General features: G+C 37.2%; 1 protein-coding gene across 1 annotated transcript in view; it reads left to right on the top strand.

Moving 5' to 3' along the window:
• SLC44A5 (solute carrier family 44 member 5) overlaps positions 1–19,885 on the top strand; it is a 284,363-nt gene that overhangs the window by 131,801 nt on the left and 132,677 nt on the right. The window lies entirely within an intron of this gene.

Below are 19,885 nucleotides of genomic sequence, written 5' to 3' on the forward strand. Positions count from 1 at the left end.
ATTATTAGACTGAAAAGTTTGTATTTCTCAAAAAGAGAAGCCTAAAAATGCTCTACAAGATGTAACCACTTTGTAGAGAAGCAAACACATTTGAGTAGTTGTTTTATGCACCTGTTTACTCTGTGATTCACCACTGCAAATGCAGAGTTGCTATGCCAACTTCTTCTACACCAGGTATTTGTGCTACTCAGCTTCCAAAAGCAGAGAGCTTTCTTAGAGACAACCATTCACCATTGCATTGTGTAAGCTTTCAGATATTTTAGACTGCTCTAGGGAAATAGGTACTTGTCTCAACTAGGTGCTTCTCTCTCAAAGTTGTGTGGCATTTAAACACTATCCAATAATTCACAGGCCTCTTTTATTATTATTTTTACCCTCTTTTCCAGAATTCCTGCTAATCAGAAAGGGATTTGCAGGGTAGAATAGGTAAAAATGAGGAGAAAATTATGCTGTTGGTAGCTGGGTTTTGCTTAGCTTTGACTTTGATTTCTGGCATTTGTCATAATAAACTGCTGGATGAAATAATGATCAGCATGCTTGTTTGCACTTGCCAACCATCAGCATGGACATTAGCATTTACTGTGCCTACAATATCCTGGCTTTAAACAAATATGTGTTCAGTTTATTCTAATTCTGAAGAAAGCCAAGTTGTTTGTTTGGGGTTACTTATTCAAAGGTGTACCAATGCCTTCTTTAGATTAAGTCTGAAATTTCTCATTCTTTCCATGGTAACACCATGCATACCTTCTGTTGTCCAGTATACAAACAGCCTCATGCAGTATGTAGGTTACTTTTACTACACTTGCATTGATTTCACAGTAACTAATTTGTGAGAATCGAATCTAGCTTATTGGCCTTAAGGGACCTCAAGATATAACCCAGATTCAACAGTAGTAGTACTTGTAGCAGTAATAATAATAATAAAAAAAAAATAATAATAATAATGTGCTGCCACATTTGGATGGACAAAATACAGATGAAAGGTGTGCCTTTTCTAGCTATAGAGAAGAAAGCAGAGCTATGCCTGGCTGGCTTTAGGTGTGGGGAAGGAGTTGAGATCTGTCTTTAGTTATTTAGAGTTTAATGATGGAAGCAGGGAGTCCAGGTAAAGTCTAACCCACTGTGATAATCACTATGAGCAAAGTAATTTATTTTTGCTGAGGGCCTTTTGTGATGTCTTAGGTACCACAGAAGCCTTCAAAGGTGCAATGGTCATTATGTGGGCATACCTCCCCTACTCTCTAATCCAAGAACAGGAAAAAGTATTGTTAAAACCACAGGGGCTTAACTATAGGAAGACACAGTTGACTCATTTGTAACTTTCCTATAATGCCCTTCCTGGGAAACTAATTGGAGTGTTTAATGAGCAAATGAGAAAGCCCAAATTCTTCACATTACCCCTCGCAGCAGGGCCAGCTTTAGTAATACCTTTTGCTTACAGGTATCACTTCTCTTCTGAGCGATCCAAATTATTATCAGATATTCAGGCCAACCCTTTCAGCATTCTCTGCTTCTCAGTCGACCATGTTCTGTACACCTCTCTCAGTTCACAAGGATATCATTTGTACCCAGTAATCACCCAACTGTAGTTACTTCTAGGAGAGGTGAAGGAATGATGGTAGTACCATAGGAGATATTAACTCAGTTTCTCATTTGTTCCCATCCACTAAGAATTGGACCTATGGGAACCAATGCCCCATAATATTGATCCCCCCCCCCAAAAGGATGATTTTGATAGTTTAAGGTGTTTTTCCAGTCCCTTTTGAAAAGTAGTTATCCGGTGCTCAGGCTTTGTCCCCTATATTCAACAGACTTTTTTATAAGTTTTATTTTTAACATTGGATTGAGACTGTGAGCTTGGTAAAAATGAAATGGCAGGGAAAATGACTGCAAATAGAAAACAAAGAAATAATGCTCTTTTGTAAGATGCTACATAAGAAATTCCTCTTGTAATTTAGAACTAAGAAAAAATTTTTCATTTAATGGAGAATTAGTATACTTTCTTCTGTTAGATAAGGAGAACTGTGTAATCCACTATATTTCTCCTTTCGTACTGAATTCTAGAAAGCCCACTGATAAATTTAATTTCAGTGCCAGCAACTACATTAGTCTTTGAGTCAAGAATTTCTTTTCGGGAGTTTGAAATTTCTATTTCTATTTTAATAACTATTGCACCCAGGTGTTTTAAGTCATTTCATTTAAGGTTTTTTGTTTTTTGTTTTTTTCTGGAAAGAGGCAGCATATAGGTAGACAGGTAAATAGAAATAAAAGGCCGACATGTTCCATAATTGCCTTTTTTTCCTTTATACACAAAACAGATGAAGGACAGAGGACTCATACTAATCAAATTGGGAGGTTTCACAGTGCTGAAAATAACTGTTATTATGAAGGGTGGGAAATCTGTCTGAAATGTAATAAGATGCATTTATTTCTACCTGAAGCCCTGGGAGGATGTGGCAAATCCACTATCATGAAAGAGGGTCAAGAAGAGAAAGAAGCAGCATTCATTAGGGATGTGGTAGAGGGGATTCATTCACACAAAGGAGTTGGACTAAATGACCTCTAAGTCCTTTTCAACCATGAAATTTCACAACTGATTCAACTCTTAATGCCAAAGCACAGAAGGAAGAGTCCCGCTTATGGCCTAAGTGATACACATGGAAAGTACCGTACTGGTGTGATGTCCTCTTGTGACTTCTAAAGTGCCATTATCAAGTAGACATCTCAAGTTATTGTGAGAATACAATGCTGCCTCTTAAATTTATGCAGTTATATTGGCTACTTGTTGAAATAATCGGTGTGCTTTTTTGTTATACCTATTATAACATTTATTTTTACTTCCGTCCATTTCCTTCCACATTTGGAGACTAAAAGTTTTCAAAGGGAGTGCTATGGATATAGGCTTTTTATTTCAAACTATTTTGTAAGTCAAAATGGCTTGTAACTTCCTCTCTTCCCTCACATTCTCTCCAGTAGTGATTTGTTCTCTAACACTCTCTTCACACTGATTTTGAGAAGGTTACCAATGATTTCCATCTTTCCAAGTGCAGTGGGTGGTGTCTTTTGTTTTAACCTCGCAGCAACGTTTGACAAAGTTGACCACTGAACTTTTTGAAACACTCTTTTCTCTTGGTTTCCTTGACCTTATACTCACCTGAAGATTCTGTTATCTCATTGGTCTCTACTTTTCAGTTTCCTCAATCTTTGCTTGATCTCCATATGTTGGGACGCCACAGGACTCGGTCCTTGGCCATCTACTCTTCTAGTCTATTTTCAGACTAAGCCAATAACTTTAAGTATTATCTGTAGGTCAATGACTCCCAAGCTTGTATAGTTACCAATGACTCTTCCATTGATCTCTGTATTTCTGGATTTAGCTGCCTACTTGACATGTCTCTTTGAATTCCCAATACTTATTCTTACTTAATGTGGCCCAACCGAGCTCTTGATTCCTACTCTTTCCCCAGAGTTCTAAAACCTCCCCCCTCAGTCTTCTCCATCTCAGAAAATGACACCAATATCCATTAGGTTACAGATCCTTGGTTTCTTATTTTTTTCTCATGTCCCGCATTCACTCCATAGGAAGTCTTATTGGCTTTAGCTCCACAATCTATCACCAAGCCAACTGCTTCTCCATCCTTCCTGCATCCATGGCTCTATACATCCTGCCTATACCTTTGCACTGGACCGTAGCATCGTCTTCCTTCTTAGACTCCTGCTTTTCTTAAATCCGTTATCCACACAAGACCCTGAGGGAACTTTCAAATCATAGATGAAATTACGCAGCTCTTCTACTTATATATTTTCAATAGTTTCCCATAGCACTTTGATTAAAACTCAAACTTACTGGGCCTTACATGAGTGCCCTTTGTGTAATTCACTGACCTTATCCTCTACCACTCTTTCTCTCTCTATCCTCTCATTGTAGCTACACTTGCTTTCTTCCAAATATTTGAACATTCTAAACTTACATCCATCTTGGAGATTTTGTGTTTGTTATTCCTCTGCCTGAAATGTTTTGCCCCCAAACCTTTATATGGCTGGCTACCTCTTATCATCCTGCTCCTAACTGCCGTTGCCTAAGAGGCCTTAATGACAACCCAGTCCCCCAGTCACTCTGTCTCTCCCTTTTTTTTTTTAGTAGTTTCAACTTTTCATTTAAATTCCAGTTAGTTAACATAGTCACTCTCTGCCATATCATTTAATTGTAGTTACTTTATAATATTTATCACTACTGAAAAACTGCTTTAGTCATTTCTTTGCTTACATAATTAATGTCCTGTCTAGAGTATCAGGTCAGTGAAAAGCAAGAACCTTGTCTCTTTTGTTCATCATTCTATCCCTGGGTTTAGACAGTCCCTGACACCTATGTATTTGTTGGATGACTAAATGAACTATCACCCTAGCTTCAAAACTGAAGATGTGCTGGAAAGGATAGACGCTAGTTGGAATGAAGGCAGGATTCCATTTAGAAGACTATTTCAGTAATCCAGCTGAGAAATGATTAAAACGTGGACTAAGACAGTGGCCCTGGGAGAGAAGTTTAAGAGGTAATGAAAAGGCAAAACCTTTAAAGCTTTTGGACTGACTGTATGTTGGGGATAGAAAAGAGAGTTTAGCATGGCTGTGCCTGATATTCAGATGGATTGTAGTTATGATCACCAAAGCAGGAAACACATGAGGAGAAGAAGGATAGTTAGGAAGGGCAGAGAAAACCATAAATTTAGATTTTGAAATGTTGAGTTTGGGATTCCTGTGGCATATCCAGGTAGGAATATTTAGTAGAAAGTCAGAAATGTACTTCCAAGGCTCTTTGAAATATTGATATATTTCTTTTAACTAAAAAAGTATGTAAATAAAGAGGAAAATTTGAAAGAATATTAAAGTGTAATAAAAAACTGTAAGGGGGTGACTGGGTGTCTTAGTCAGTTAAGCATCTGCCTTCGGCTCAGGTCATGATCCCAGGGTCCTGGGATGGAGCCCCATGTTGGGCTTCCTGCTCGGTGGGGAGTCTGCTTCTCCCTCTCCCTCTGCCGCTTCCCCTCTTGTCCTCTGTCTCTCTCAAATAAATAAATAAAATCTTAAAAAAATAAATAAAACCTTAAAAAAATACTGTAAGTTTTCTCTTCTGAGAAATACTCCCTGATCATCCCTAGAGTAAACTGCAGGTACTTTCTTTGGTGCTCTCAGAATACTCTGCATACTTATAATACTGTATCATAATTAGTTGTTTGCTTGGCTAATTCTTCAATTAAACCATGAGTTCTGCTAAGTAGTAACATTTTGATCATGTCGCACCCCTACTCAAATTTCACCAGTGAGTTCCTACTGCTAAATATTAATTCCCATGCCTTAATACTAAATTCAAATCCCTACACAAATTTGTCTTACTATATCTGCGTAAACTACTCTTCCTCCCCTTGGTTCTCTCTCTCTCTCTCTCTCTCTCTCTGGGGTTTCTAAACACTTGAATGAAATTTCTGTTGAATCAAACCAGTCCTGTATACTTCTGCAGGGTCTGAAAATTTATTATGTCAGTGGCCTAGAATTACAACAACTCAGGGATGATGACTGGCACTAATAAATCTCACAAGAGACTGATGTATAAAACCAGAATACCAATGCAGTAATTTACGTTAAGAAATTTAATTGCTGAGCAGACCTGGTGTTCATGTTGGCCTGACCAGCACATTGCTCCCTTTAGACAAACTACATGAGAAACCTAATTATTAAAAGATTGCCTGATGAGTGTATAGTTCAAACGAGGGAATTGCATGAGTAGATTGCCTAATGGCATCAGGTGTTGGCCGCCTATGGTGTCTATCAACGGAATTGGGTCCTCACATGAGTTTGATTTGGTGCCTTAACCCAGAGAGTGCTTGAAGGGCAGATCTGTTTGATCATTATTTGCAATTCTCTTTAGATATGTTAATAAAGTCAATATGTTTAATATCAGGCTTGTTGGACTGGGAGGCTTATAGTATCATTGAAGTGACTATGTACATCTCTGCTTTAATTATGTGTTGATTTCTTAGTTTAACTCTCAGAAAGCAGCATTATTTTCTATTCTCTCAAGGTTTGGGGAAGCACCTTACTGTTACATAAAGTGGTAGTCTTCCTTGCTTAATGGCCCTGCGCAGGATCCACCCCTTCTGACCCCAGGCTCAGAGTATCTTCCTCCACTGAAATCCTGCAGCTTTTGCTGTGAATGATATTCAGTACATTCTAGTTGTGATTGCTTTTTAACTTGTACTCATGTATTATTTTGTCATCTGTCTTATAATTCTCTTGAAGCACAGAGATCTGCATTCAGTATATATGTGAATAATTAATGATGAGGGCTGGCTTTTTCCCCCCCTCAATATACCATTAGCTAGAGCATCTACTCCTTAGATAGCATTCTGTTTATAAAGAATGGGTTATTTCTTTCATAGCTATGCTTATAAATGTTAATATTCTTTTAATCTGCATCTTTCAGGTGAGCTTTCCCATGGAAAAATAAATAAAATAAACAAATTTCATCTCCATGTCCTGAGAAGATAATATATGACCTTTATCATAGAGTGCCAATTGTAGCAATTTGGACTTTATTTTTTCAGACTTGGACCACAGGTCAAGCAAATGGTCATAACATTTTAATGACTTTGCTCTAACATAAAATGAATGAGATAAACAGAATAAATTGAACTTTTTACACTGGGACCTATAAACCTTTGACCTGCCTTGACGTAGCATACTTGGATCTGCACTGCATAGAATGTCATGCCCTCTGTGGACACTTCATAAAAACTAATTGAATTGAAAATTGGTATGAGGTGTATTACATAAGCCCTAGTAGTGCAAATAGCTCAGAGAACTCTGATGTTATTTTCCTATTAGCTGAGAGTTGCATTTAGGAATTTGAGCTCCCATGTCACACCAATGTCATTTGAAAATGGTTTAGAATTTGGATAGCTTCTCAGCAAGAGCTTTAAATATGACTTTAAAGTCCTAGAGTTCAAACCTGTAAGTAAGGCTTTACTCATATATGGTGACTGTTTTGCCTCAAATACAATAGTGAGTGCTATGGCCATTATTCAGCCTCTTGTGTGGTTCACCCTTGTGTTTATCCATAGGTTCTGTGTCACTCTGCTTCCTCCCCAGACTTGTTTTCCTTTAGTCATTGAACAAATATTTATAATACACATAACTCTGTGGTAAGAATTATGCTAGTGGGTGATAATACAAAGATAGGATGTCCTTGTCTTCAAGGAATTAGATAATAGAAGAAACAGACAACTGAAAAAAACTTTATGGTTCAATGTAGGAAGTACAAGCAGTGGAAGAGAACACAGGACCTCTTAGCTGTGGATGTCTTATGTGGCTGCTATTCCAAAGATTAGTATTCATTTATTTTCATTCAACAAATATGTATTGGTCACCTGTTATTTGCCCAATATCCTCTAGACATTAAAGATACAGTGATAAGCAAGATAGACAAGGCACCTGTTTTTTGGAAGAGGGAAGAGACAGGGGAGACAACATCTGAGAAATGAACATGACAGTATCACAAAGTGGAAATTATGAGGAAGAAAACAGAACAGTATGATGTGATAATGCATAGCTGAGGATGGGGGTGGGCTCTAATATAGACTTTGTGGCCACAGTAGACCTCTTTATAGAGCTGACAATTGAAATGAGACTCGAATTGTAAGGAGGAACTAGCCATACAAAGATTGAGGTCGTGGCACTTCAGACAGAGGAATAGCAAAACATAAAGTCTTTAAAGTAAAGATTACTTTAAACTTAGTATGTTCAAAGACCAGAATGAAGGCTGTGTGAGTGCAGTATGATGGAAAGGGGATGGGGTTGGGGGTAGGTTGGTAGGTGATTCCTGCAAGCACATTACAGCTTGTGTGTATAAGTGTGATGAAAATCCATTGGAGGGTTTTAGGGGAATGAGTTAATCTAATACATGTTCTTAAAACTCATTTTTACTGCTGTGTGGAGAATGGCTTTTAAGAGTCCAAAAGCAGCAGCAAGGAGATCAATAGGAAGCCTTTGCAGTCATTTAAGTGGAGGAGTCAGTGACTTGGACTAGTGTGGTGGTAGTGGAGATGGATAGATGTGAATAGATTCAATATATTTTTTGGTAGTAGAGGCAACAGTACTTATTGATGTGAGAGATGAGAGAAAAAAAGGAGTCAAGGAAAACTGCTAAATTTCTAACTTGAACAACTAGGTCGATGATGATTCTCTATATGAAGATTGGGAATAGTAGGGGAGGAGCAAGTTTGCTGTTGTAGGACTTCTATTTTGGCTGTGTTAAGTTTGAGTTGCAGAATAATAGATATTCTTGTGATGATGCTATAAATGAGTCTGGAGCTCAGTGAAGAATAAGGTGAGGGCTGGATATTGAGAATTGGGGGATCATTGGCATAGAGATAATATTTAAAGCCAAGTGTCTGGATAAGATCACTTAGGAGGGTGAAAAAGAGACCTAAGGACAAACTCTGGACTTGATCACATTTGAGGGTCAAACAGAGGTAGAGGAGCTAGCAGAGGAGACAGAAAAAACACCCTTGGGTTATCAGAAAAGCAAGGAGAATGCAACTTTTTAGAAACTAAAAGTAGTGTTACAAGAAGAGATGGATGGATGGATGGATGGATGGATGTGATCAACTGTGTTGATTGCTTTGGAAGATCAAGCAAGATAAAAACTAAGAAGTGATCCTTGGATTTGGCAATACAAAAGTCATTAGTGACCTCATCTACTCAATTTCAGTGATGTGGTGGGCACTTAAGTCTGACTGGGGAGAGTTAGAGAATATCAGGTGAAAACCTGGAGGTGGTCACTAGAGACAATTCTTTCAATAAGTTTTATTGGGGGATGAGGGGAATCTGGGATCAAAATAGAGTTTTCTAAAGATAGAAGATACTAGAACATGGTAGTGTGTGGTGCTAGAGATGATCCAGGGCACTGATGATGCAAAAGAAAGGGGAATTATAGGAACAAAGTCCTGAAGATGGAATCCAGAACATGATCGGAGAGTCACCTTTGGTAGGAAGAGAAATTCCTAATCCATACTGAAAGATGGTAAGCAGGGAATTAGGTGTCAGTAGTTTTGATGATGAAAAGAGGGAGATTCTTATTTCTTGCTTTTAATTTCTCAATGAATTGCGAGGTCATTAGACAGGAATGGGATGATGGTGGTAGTAATGGTGGTAGGAGGCATGTGTAAGGGTTGAGAGGAGAACGTATGAAGCAATCATTCTGGAAAATGAAGAGGTGAACATGATATATTATTAATCCAGAATACATGTATTTTGCTTTTCCCATATAGAGTTTATTATTCTAGTCTTACAAAGATTTAAGGGAACCCAAAATTTGGTCACTGTTCTAATGGAGCATAATTATTTTTAGACACATATTAGATACCTAAATTATGTGAACAAGAAGATCCTTGGGGCATCTAGGTGCCTCAGTCGGTTAAGTGACCGACTCTTGGTTTTGGCTCAGGTCATGATCTCAGAGTTGTGAGATCGAGGCTTGCACTGGGCTCTGTTCTCAATGTGAAGTCTGATTGAGATTCTTTCCCTCTCCCTCTGCCCGTTCCCCCTTGCACTCTCTTTCAAATAAATAAATAAAATCTTAAAAACTAAAAAAGATCCTGAGGTAGCTGGAATTGGATGACAGTACCTTGGGGTACTTCACATACTAGGAAGGTCTTGAATAATAGTTTGAAACAAGGATCATGCTATTAAAGGAGACTTCTTTTATGTGATGGCTTAAAGACAGGATAAGCATGTTCCATACCAGGCAGATGTGCTTAGCTGGTGTGGAAAGCAGAAGATATATATATATATATATATATATATATATATATATATATATATATACATATATATTACATAGCTGAAAAATAGAGGGGTTGGGCATATGTATGAAATATTGGAGATGAAATATTGGCAGCATTTTTTTTAGTTATAATGGAGAAGGAAAAAAGAAGAGGTATATGTAGATTCCAGATCATGCATTAGTCTTTTCTTTCATTCATAACTCTTATCTGTTATTCACCGTGGGCATACAGAAATGAATAAGACATAGACTATGCTCTCAATAAACTTAAAATTTAAACTACTAACTTTAATATAAAAAAAATACTGACCTGATACACAGAGATACAGGCATAATTCAGGGGAATAGAGTAAAATGAGTGAAATGAATAATTATTCCCAATTGGAAGGATCAAAAAATGTTTTTTGAAGGTATCATTTGAGCTGGACCTTGGAAGAGGAGAATGATTTTAATAGAGAATGAAGAACAGAATCAGACTCATGGAGGCCTATGTTGCAGATTGGGTTATCCAGAAGCAGATGGTGAGCTGGAATTTGGGGTGCAAGCTCTTTATTAGGAATCGACACCAGTGAAAAGAAGGTGAAGAAGGTGGGATTGCACAGAGAGAGATGTCAGCTACTACCACAAAGCCTCAGCCCACCCAGCAGGGACCTCTGGAGTACATACTGTCCCTCCTAGGTGTCTGGAGTACATACTGTCCCTCCTAGGTGTCTGGAGTAACTCTGAAATGGCTACATCTTAATGAGCCCACTTGGCTCAGTCCCTGGTTTGTCAGCTGTCCTGGGAGGACATAACCTGGTGTGAAGTGGCTGAGGCAGACTGTGAAGATCCTGGCACATAGAGGCTGTTTATGACCACACTTGCCCCAGCCAGGCAGTAAGTCCTTCTTGAAGGGAATCCGGGTGGTGCATCTCCAGGGGGACCACAAAATGTGAGTGCATGGTGTGTTCCATGGTGTTCCAGAGGGACTGGAACAGAGACTCGGGTAAAACCCACTTTGGGAATGAAACTGAGCAGCTTGTTTGGGATTATGGAGAAGTTTAAAGGGCATGATGAGGATTTAGGACTCTTTTTCCTTTGGGGATTTGTTAAGGGAGTTTGTAGGACTATGTGATCATGTAATGCTCTGCTTTTGGGAGAGAACCCCACGTAGTGAAGCTAGGGCAGCAGCACCTATTAGAAGTAAGAGTTGGGGCGCCTGGGTGGCTCAGTCGTTAAGCGTCTGCCTTTGGCTCAGGTCATGATCCCAGGGTCCTAGGATCAAGCCCCGCATCAGGCTCCATGCTCCGCAGGAAGCCTGCTTCTCCCTCTCCCACTCCCCCTGCTTGTGTTCCCTCTCTCACTGTGTCTCTCTCTGTCAAATAAATAAATAAAAAATCTTTAAAAAAAAAAAAAAAAGAAGTAAGAGTTTCCATAGGGGCGCCTGAGTGGCTCAGATGGTTAAGCGTCTGCCTTTAGCTCGGGTCGTGATCCCAGGGTCCTGGAATCGAGTCCCACATCGGGCTCCCTGCTAGGCGGGGAGCCTGCTTCTCCCTCTGCCTCTGCCTCTTTCTCTCTCTCTGACTCTCATGAATAAATAAATAAAACATTTAAAAAAAAAAGTAAGAGTTGCCGTAGAACGGGGCTGCTTAATGAATTTTTGTGTGGAGGGAGGGAGAGAGACTACACATTGTATCCATTTTCATCTGGTCTCTTATTCTTGGATAATAGTATCCTTAATATTTCATTCACCACAGACATTTGACTCTTCACCTTTACTATGATGACAACTAAAACGTTTCTCATAAACCCATAGCTTCTTTTCTTGGAGAAGCTAATGCTTGTTTTTATTACTGTACCCCTGTATACCATACACCATATTACCATATACCTGTGTCAGAAGAATTTATTACCACATACTCTTCAAATATTGTTATATTCAGGCTGTTTTGCAACTGAATGAATTTTTCATTTGCTCTCAACCATTATAATACTTTAAGTTTGAATTCTTTTGGCAGGACAATGGGGAGGAAAACTATTTTTCTGTTTAAAAATTGGAAGTACTTTGTGTCCAGTTGGAGCAGGAGACCCATGAGTGGGCACAATGGGGAAGCCAGTAGGGGTGAAGCAGCTTCCAAGGGGTTGGGCCCAGGGGTGTGGCCCTCACTCGGTAACTGGGCTGGATAATGTGAAATGAAGCCTCTGGAGGCAATCCTAGCAACAGCATCTCATTATGGAATTTCTAAATCATTCAGACATCAGCAGTGTGGAGCCAGGTTACTAAGTCTTAATAGAACCACAGAAAACCCAGGAGTAGAAAGAGCATTATCAGGAGGCAGAAAGGCAAAGCCTAGTAGAATTCTCTCCACTCACTAGCAGGTGACCTTAATTGCTTTTCTTAATGTAATGACCATGCAACTGTTTGGTATGAAGGTTATTTTCCAGTTAAATCTGTGAGGAAAAATTAGTGAAGAAGTATATCAAACTTTATCTAGGTATTGGTATTTAATTTAAATCTTTCCCAAATTGTGCTTTAGTTTTTTTAGATGATCATTTTGCTTGGTTGGTTAAGTAAGGAATTATTAAATAAATAGTGTAAGCAAATGTCAGGTTAAACGTTACTTGAAATGCCTTTCTATTTTGGTAATGAAACCATCAGTCAGGCATGACCCTTCACTTGATATGAGCTTGTCCAAATCCTATATATAGCCTCTTAGAGAAAAAAACAAAACAAAACAACAACAGATTTTTATTGCTAACGTTATAAACCCAAATGGACAAAGTGACAACAAACCTCACAGCTGTGTATTTTAACAGTCAGGACATGATAAAATTAGACTAAAACTTCCCAACACATGTCATATTGTCATTTTGATTTAAGTTACTTGTTGAAAATTTATCCGAGTTGTCATTGTATTTCATGATTTACAAGCATGGATATCACTTTATGTGCTCTAGACTTTTGAATTCAGATCATTATGCATTTATTTCAAGCTGGAAGTCTCCTATTTACTTGGTGAAATGTCTTCAAGAATTAATTCCTTCACATTGGTAAAGGCGTGGCCCTGTAAAATATTATTTATCTTATGTTGGTAATTTGTCATGTATTCTTCAGAGGATGCTTTCTGTCAGAAATATAAAAAAAAAAGGCTCAGTGCTGAAAATTGAAAGAAAAGTATTGTTTGCTCAAAATTTAAAGTAAAAAAATTTACACTAGAGTTGATGGTCTCTATGTGCCTTATTCTTAATGTTTCCCTCCTAAAAACATTCCATTGTAATGTGCATTTACATTTTATAGGTTCCCCCTTGTGCCCTGCAATAAGTATAGAAGAAGTGTAGAAGGTACTGTTAGTTTACATTTGTGCATTTGATATCACAACTTGTTTTTTCAGATTTAGGAAACCAAAGTTACAACCACACAAGCCACCGTCTCCATATGCATTATCCATAATTTAATTTTGTTCAATAAAAGAGGGAATGAAACTCCATCTCTTCCTTTCTGGAAGAGGTTTGATTTCCCATCCCACTGCCATCACCTTTCTCCCTAAAACTCTGGCTTTAATATGTGTGCATAATATTTGTGCTGAATTTATGAATTTATTTAATATTCTTTGTTCCCTAAACCATGTATTATAGTTTTGGTGTACTGTTTATTCTGTGATCTGTTTTGGATTAGTAGACCATGTCTACTTCCCTAACTTGATAGGCTGTCTGTATCATTTCCAGTTCCCTGGGGGAGTTAAAACTCACGCACATAAACTTTAGCAAGTTGTTAAGTGCTAAACCATGATGATGACTGTAAGGGCAATAGAATTTCCAGTTATAGAAGAAAGACCTCAGTCAAGTGATAAAGATCAGATTTAATGTACAAGAGAACTTTTGAACTGAGCCTGGAAAGATGGGTTGGATGAGTATTTTGCAAAGAAAAGGACAAAGTATTCCAAGTTAAAAAAAAAAAAATCTCGAAAGGCAAAAAGTCTTCATTCAGTATTTGGAATACTATCCTAAACATAGGGCTTCATCTCTTGTAGATATCCTGAAGGCCAGTTTGCATTAGGAGCTCAGCCCAACTATTGAAACTTATTTGACTTGTACCCTCTTTGAACTGGCCGAGTTTTTTCATTGGATTGGTCATATTGACTAATTGTCTTGATATTGAGTAGATACAATCTCAGCATCTTTAACAAGGAGCATGGTATTTTCTCTTAATATCTCTAACTTTCGTTGCCTGAGTGTACTAAAATGTGAGGAGCCCTTTAGCTACAATCTTATGGTTTATGAGTACAATTTTAATTCCCTTAAAAATCAGAAGTGGTATGACCCAGGCTGAATTGTTTTACACCCCTGGGAATATGCAGAGTAAAATAAGAATATGTTATTTCTTAGTTGGAACAGCCATAGAAAGTGTTTTGTTTTAAGGAATTGTTCATTTATTTAAGTAGGTAATACATGTAGGTGAACATTTCAAACAGTACAGAAAAGACATTGAGTCCCTAGCACCTCAGAATCCTGCCTCAGAGACAACAAATACTATCAATGACTTGTGTAGCCTTTCAAATAAATGTATGCATGTAAAAGTATATACTGGTATGTATATACATATATACATATATATGTACACATATATATCTTATATATCCCTTTCTTTATATAAAAAATAATAGCATACCATAATAGCTTTCTCTACTATTTATTTTTTCTCTACTGTATTTAAGTTAACACTATGTCTGGGAGATCAATTCATCCGTACATACAGAGAAGTCATAGGAGTTTGAAGAGAGGTCTTGAAGGAAATGTATTAGATTCTTAAAATTTTATTATTATCCATACAATTTGAAGAAATAATGTCCTCAATATTCTTCTTTGTCTTCTACTTACATATAAAGGTCAAATCCACATGTTTCTTGTTTAACTCTTAGCCCTAGTTACTCCCTGGCAGAATCAATTTCTCTTTTGTCTGTGTTCTCTAAATATTTTATACATTATACATACTCCACTTATGACCCTGATCATATTGAGGGTTTTTTTTTTTTTTTTTGCTTTTTTATCTGTTTTTCTCCATGAATAGATTGTGAGTTCCTCAAAGCTTTTATTTTCTCTCTGGATCCTTATTCCCCAGTATAGAGTCTGGTACATAATAGGTGCTCAGTACATGTTTGCCTGATTTTTAAAAAGTGTGAGGCCCTTAACCTTCAGTGTTCATAGATTCCATATTTTTGTTTCCTTGTTGTTATCCTTAGGCATTTGATTTGAAATACTTATTTCCCAATGATAACTACTCTTTTTTGTTTGTTTGTTGGCTATGGAGCAGGAAAAGAATTATGGGTGAAAAATAAAACAAAGAAATCACCTGCAAATATTTATACAATGCATCTTTTATAAACTTTTATGAGAAAAATAGATGATCCTCCCATTTTGTGTTACAAATTGCTGAGGAAAGGCTGATGTGGCTAAAATAAATATACACCCTCCAGCTTGGAGTAATTACCCATAGATGTGTTTGCATATATACACTTCTTGAACCTACTCTGTGATGTATGCATACATTTGTGTAATGCTCACAAAGATGCTTCATGTCATTACTTTGAAAATCTTCATGTTTGGCTTAGTCAAGCAAAAACTGCTTTAATAGCATCTTAGATTTTGTTGCCATGCTATAAGACTACAGAACTGTATTTTCATTCATATAGCACTATGCTCCACTCATTTATATCATCCTCCTTTGCTTGCAATATTTAATAGAACTTTTGATGTAAATGCAAATAGTTGGAAGAATTATTTTGTATTTGTTCATATTACGGAGCTTATGAGTCTGGTCTAGCTATCCTTACTCAGAGCATGAGCATTATTCTTCACATTGCTTTGAAGAACATTTAAGACTCATCTTTAAACTGCCTCATTATGTCTTTCAGAAATACAGTTCTCATATAACAACTAATCAGGAAATTCAAAGTATTTGAAGTATGTTAAGAAAAACAGATGTTTTCTATTTAAAGTACTGCAGATGATTGTTATTTCTTTTTCTAGTCAAAAGACATTTATATCAACTAAATAAATGTATTGTCTTTAAGTGTGTATCCTTCTGTGTCACAGTGGTGAGAAGTCTTCACTGCTAGAGTTACAAATGAAACTGTTCTGCTAATGTTCTGCTTAACTATTCATTTTGCACAGTAGGGAAGCTTGGGTTAGGAAAACATCAGTAAATTTCATGCTTCTTAGCTTGACATGAGAAATAGACAATGCTAATGGCAGTTGTTGGCTGGTTGCTTTGAAATACTGGCATGCTGAATGATTCAGTAGCCATTTTTTTTTTTTTTTTACCTCAAATGAACTTAGCTGATTTAAAAAAAAAAGATTTTATTTATTTCTTTATTTATTTAGAGAGAGAAAGCAGGAGTGGGGAAAGTGGCAGGCATGTGACCCAGGGGAGGAGCAGAGGGAGAGGGAGAGAGGGAATCCCAAGCAGGCTCTCCACGGAGTGTGGAGCCCAAAGTGGGGCTCCATCTCACGACCCTGAGATAATGACCTGAGCTGCAATCAAGAGTCAGATGCTTAACTGACGGAGCCACCCAGGCACCCCTAAACTTAGCTGATTTTGTGGAAAGGCTAAATCTTACAGATAAACATAGATGCTAATATGTTAAGCAGGAGAGTACGAACAGGACGAATTAGCCAAACATTTTTAATTATCCATTGACTTCAACTGTAGAATTTAAAAGATGTAGTATCATTTAATACTTTTGTTGAAACAGAATCATTATTATCCATTTACTTTTAAAACAACTTGAGAATTTATTTTGTTCAGCATTCTGTTTGGGGAAACAAAAGCCTGGAGATATGGAAAGGCTTAATTTACCAAGATTAGCTAACGACTTGATGGCAAAGGTGGGGTTTGATTCCAGGTCTCCAGGTTATGAGTCTAGATAGAGTTCTTTCCTCTGTATTTCTCTGAAATCATTTTTTTGGTAAGTCTGTCACTTTTCATTTCCTGGCAGCCTTTTGTTTGTTTTTCTTTTTTGGTGAGTGGAAAAGCAAGCTGAGAATGAGAGGAAAACCGTATCTATGCAATGGATGGAAGAAGAGGAAGGAATTTAAACTGGGTGGCAGAGGGGAGGAGCTTTTAGAGAACAAACATGCCCACTGGGGAATATTTTCATGTTTCTGACATATGGCATAGTGTGTGTCCTCTTATCTGCCCCACCATGACCTCTTCAGCAAACTTCTATGCCTCAACTTCTTGGAGAGCTGGATCCATTTTGATGGATGTGATTAAAATGCTGAGGATACCCTCGGGGTGGATGGGGCCAAGAGCCCAGCTTGTCACTTGGAGGACTGCCTTACGTATTTATTTATGGGATTATTTGACTAGATCTCTTTTTCTAAAACTATGAGCACTACAAGAGTGACAAGAGTGAGCCATGGGTCTGCCTGTTCACTTTTGTATCTTCAATACCAAGTACATTGCCTGGCATAGAGTACATGCACAATAAGTTTATTGGAATGTGTTAGAACTCAATAAGGTGATTCCTTCTTCACGACGGCTGTGTATCAGACACTTGATCCCCAGGACAGTTCAATCTCAGGACAACTCCACAAGGTTTTTATTTTTAACTACCATTTACAGATTAGGAGCAGAGTCTTAGGGAGAGAGCAAGTCACTATCCAATGGCACACAACTCATTAGTGGCAAAGCTGGTATATTGAAAAAGTGGTAGGGCTCTCTGGCATCCAAAGTCAGTCTTTCATCATGCTCCTCTAAATAGTCTTGGTCTTCAAAATCCTACCAACAGGGCCCTAATAAAAACAGGAAATATGGATCAAGACCTCACTAGGAGTTAAAAGATTCTATTGCTTTTCAAAAAACTATAAAGAAGACTGCAACTCAACCTAACAGACTTTCTGTACTGCCCAGTAAGGAGAATTTTTTTTCTGCAACAGCCACAGTTTACTTCAGAGGGGAGCTCATGGCTGTAACATATTAGGCTTTATTGAAGCAATTAATCAGACTTGGAAGATGGTTCTAAATCCAGATTTTCCTCAAAAATATCCCAAATTTCTAATTTTTCCTTGCTGTTGAATGCTTCTGGAATCCTAAGAATAGCTCCCAATTACTGAGTGATTTCTCACTTTATTTAGAAGAATTAAGTAATATTTGGGGAGTACACACTAGCGAGTACCAGAGAGCTACTTTGGGATTGCTCTAGAGATCACCTGATGATACGAGATTTTGAAAAGAGAGTGGACAAGTAATATAGATTTATTACTTCTGGTCATAAGAAATATTGGATGTTATTGTAAAAACACTCTATTAAAGATCAATTTTTAAAGTAGTACAGTAAGTAGTTGTATTTTGGAGACCACACATGGGAAATCTGGAATTAAATTTCCTGTGGAAGTATCACCAATAGATTGAAAAACTGTATCTCAGACATCTTAGAGGTAAAGGTGATGTGTGGTCTGGGCAACTAGACTGTATGACTAAGAAATCCAGTGATGGCAAAGAAGTGGATGGTTAAAGATGAATCAGATAATTTTTTGGTGACATTTAAAAAGAAAAACTCACGAATGCCAAGTTAATATATCATTTATATTTATTTAATGTATGATTTTACATAAGCATGTGTAAATAAACTTTTAAATCAAATTACATAAATGGATCTTTAATTATTTTATCTACCTCATTATATTTTGATGAATCCTTCCCCCCGTTTTTATTACTTGTTTGTTATTATTTTTTAAAAGATTTTATTTATTTATGAGAGAGAATGCAACGGGAGGAGCAGAGAGAGAGGGACAAGCAGGTTCCGTGCTGAGCCTGGAGCCTGACGTGGGGCTCGATCTCATGACCCTGAGATCATGACCTGAGCTAAAACCAAGAGTCAGAGGTTTAACTGACTAAGCCACCCAGGCAACCCCCACCCCTCCCCGTTTTTAATCTTCTCACTGGGAAGATGGAACTTGTCATATGTTTGGGGCTGTAATATTAGTTATATAGTATTGTTTGGCTATGGCTTTTTCCCTTCAAATAATCCAGTTATCAAATTAGTATTTGTAGAAACATAGGATTTGTTAGTTCTTAAGATGATGAAATAGAAAACAGTAAACTTTTTGGGAATGGAGCGTGTATTCACTAGAGACAAAATACCAATAAAATAGAGACAAATGACCTTTTTTTATTGAAATTGAGATATCTGTAATTATATATAGATAGAAATTTCTGAAAAATTAATGCTTTTACTGATGTCATAAAGATATAAATAAACATCTTATTATAATATGATACTAAATTCCAATTTGCATTTTCTCCTATATATTTATGATAGAAAACTCATATTTCTTTGCTTTTTGCCTTTGGTAGCAACACAACAATGACAAATAAGCATACTCACTTAGAATCCCAGCCTGATTTTCTGAAACAAGGTCATGTATCACTAGCTTATTTCTGCTGCCCCAACCTTTTACCAGAAGGCGCTTAAGGGATTTGTGAATTAAATCTCCAAGTGCATTTGAAAAGCTTGCTTGGTAATTGGACAGAAAGAGAACCTTAAAAACAAGGTCACCTAACCAAAACCATTATTTAGGTCACATACCTCTCTAATAGTAAACAGGAAGACACATATAATTAAATGATCTGTACTATTTAATGAATATCTATTTGTCATTCAAAATATTGCTCCCATTAGGGAAAGGTGGCAACTATTAATATTGAGCCCTTTAGGCTATAACTTAAAAATGAATTTATGTCCTTAGGCATATAGAATGGATTTAACCTCCCTCGACTTACAAGAAAAGCTATGTACATTTTTGTGGCTTTTTCTTGGGCTATGTTAAGTCTCTTAGAGCACAAAAGGTTGGTATTTCTTTCCATAAAAATTAATGTCATGTTGTATTCAGTCTCTAAAGACTTTTAACATAATTTTGGTATTTGCTACAGGGCAGATGAGTTATAAAATCATGCTTTTAAAATATCTTTCATTTATAGGTTTTGTGTGAAGAATTCCCTCATCTTTTACTCTTCCTTTTTCTTCCTATGAATTTTTTTGATTGCTCTTAGGGTTTGTTTCTTTT

This window comes from Eumetopias jubatus, unplaced genomic scaffold (assembly GCF_037043125.1).
Source record: "Eumetopias jubatus isolate StellerSeaLion01/CBP00866 unplaced genomic scaffold, mEumJub1_p1.0 scaffold_4, whole genome shotgun sequence".
In the NCBI taxonomy this organism is placed as follows: Eukaryota; Metazoa; Chordata; class Mammalia; order Carnivora; family Otariidae; genus Eumetopias; species Eumetopias jubatus.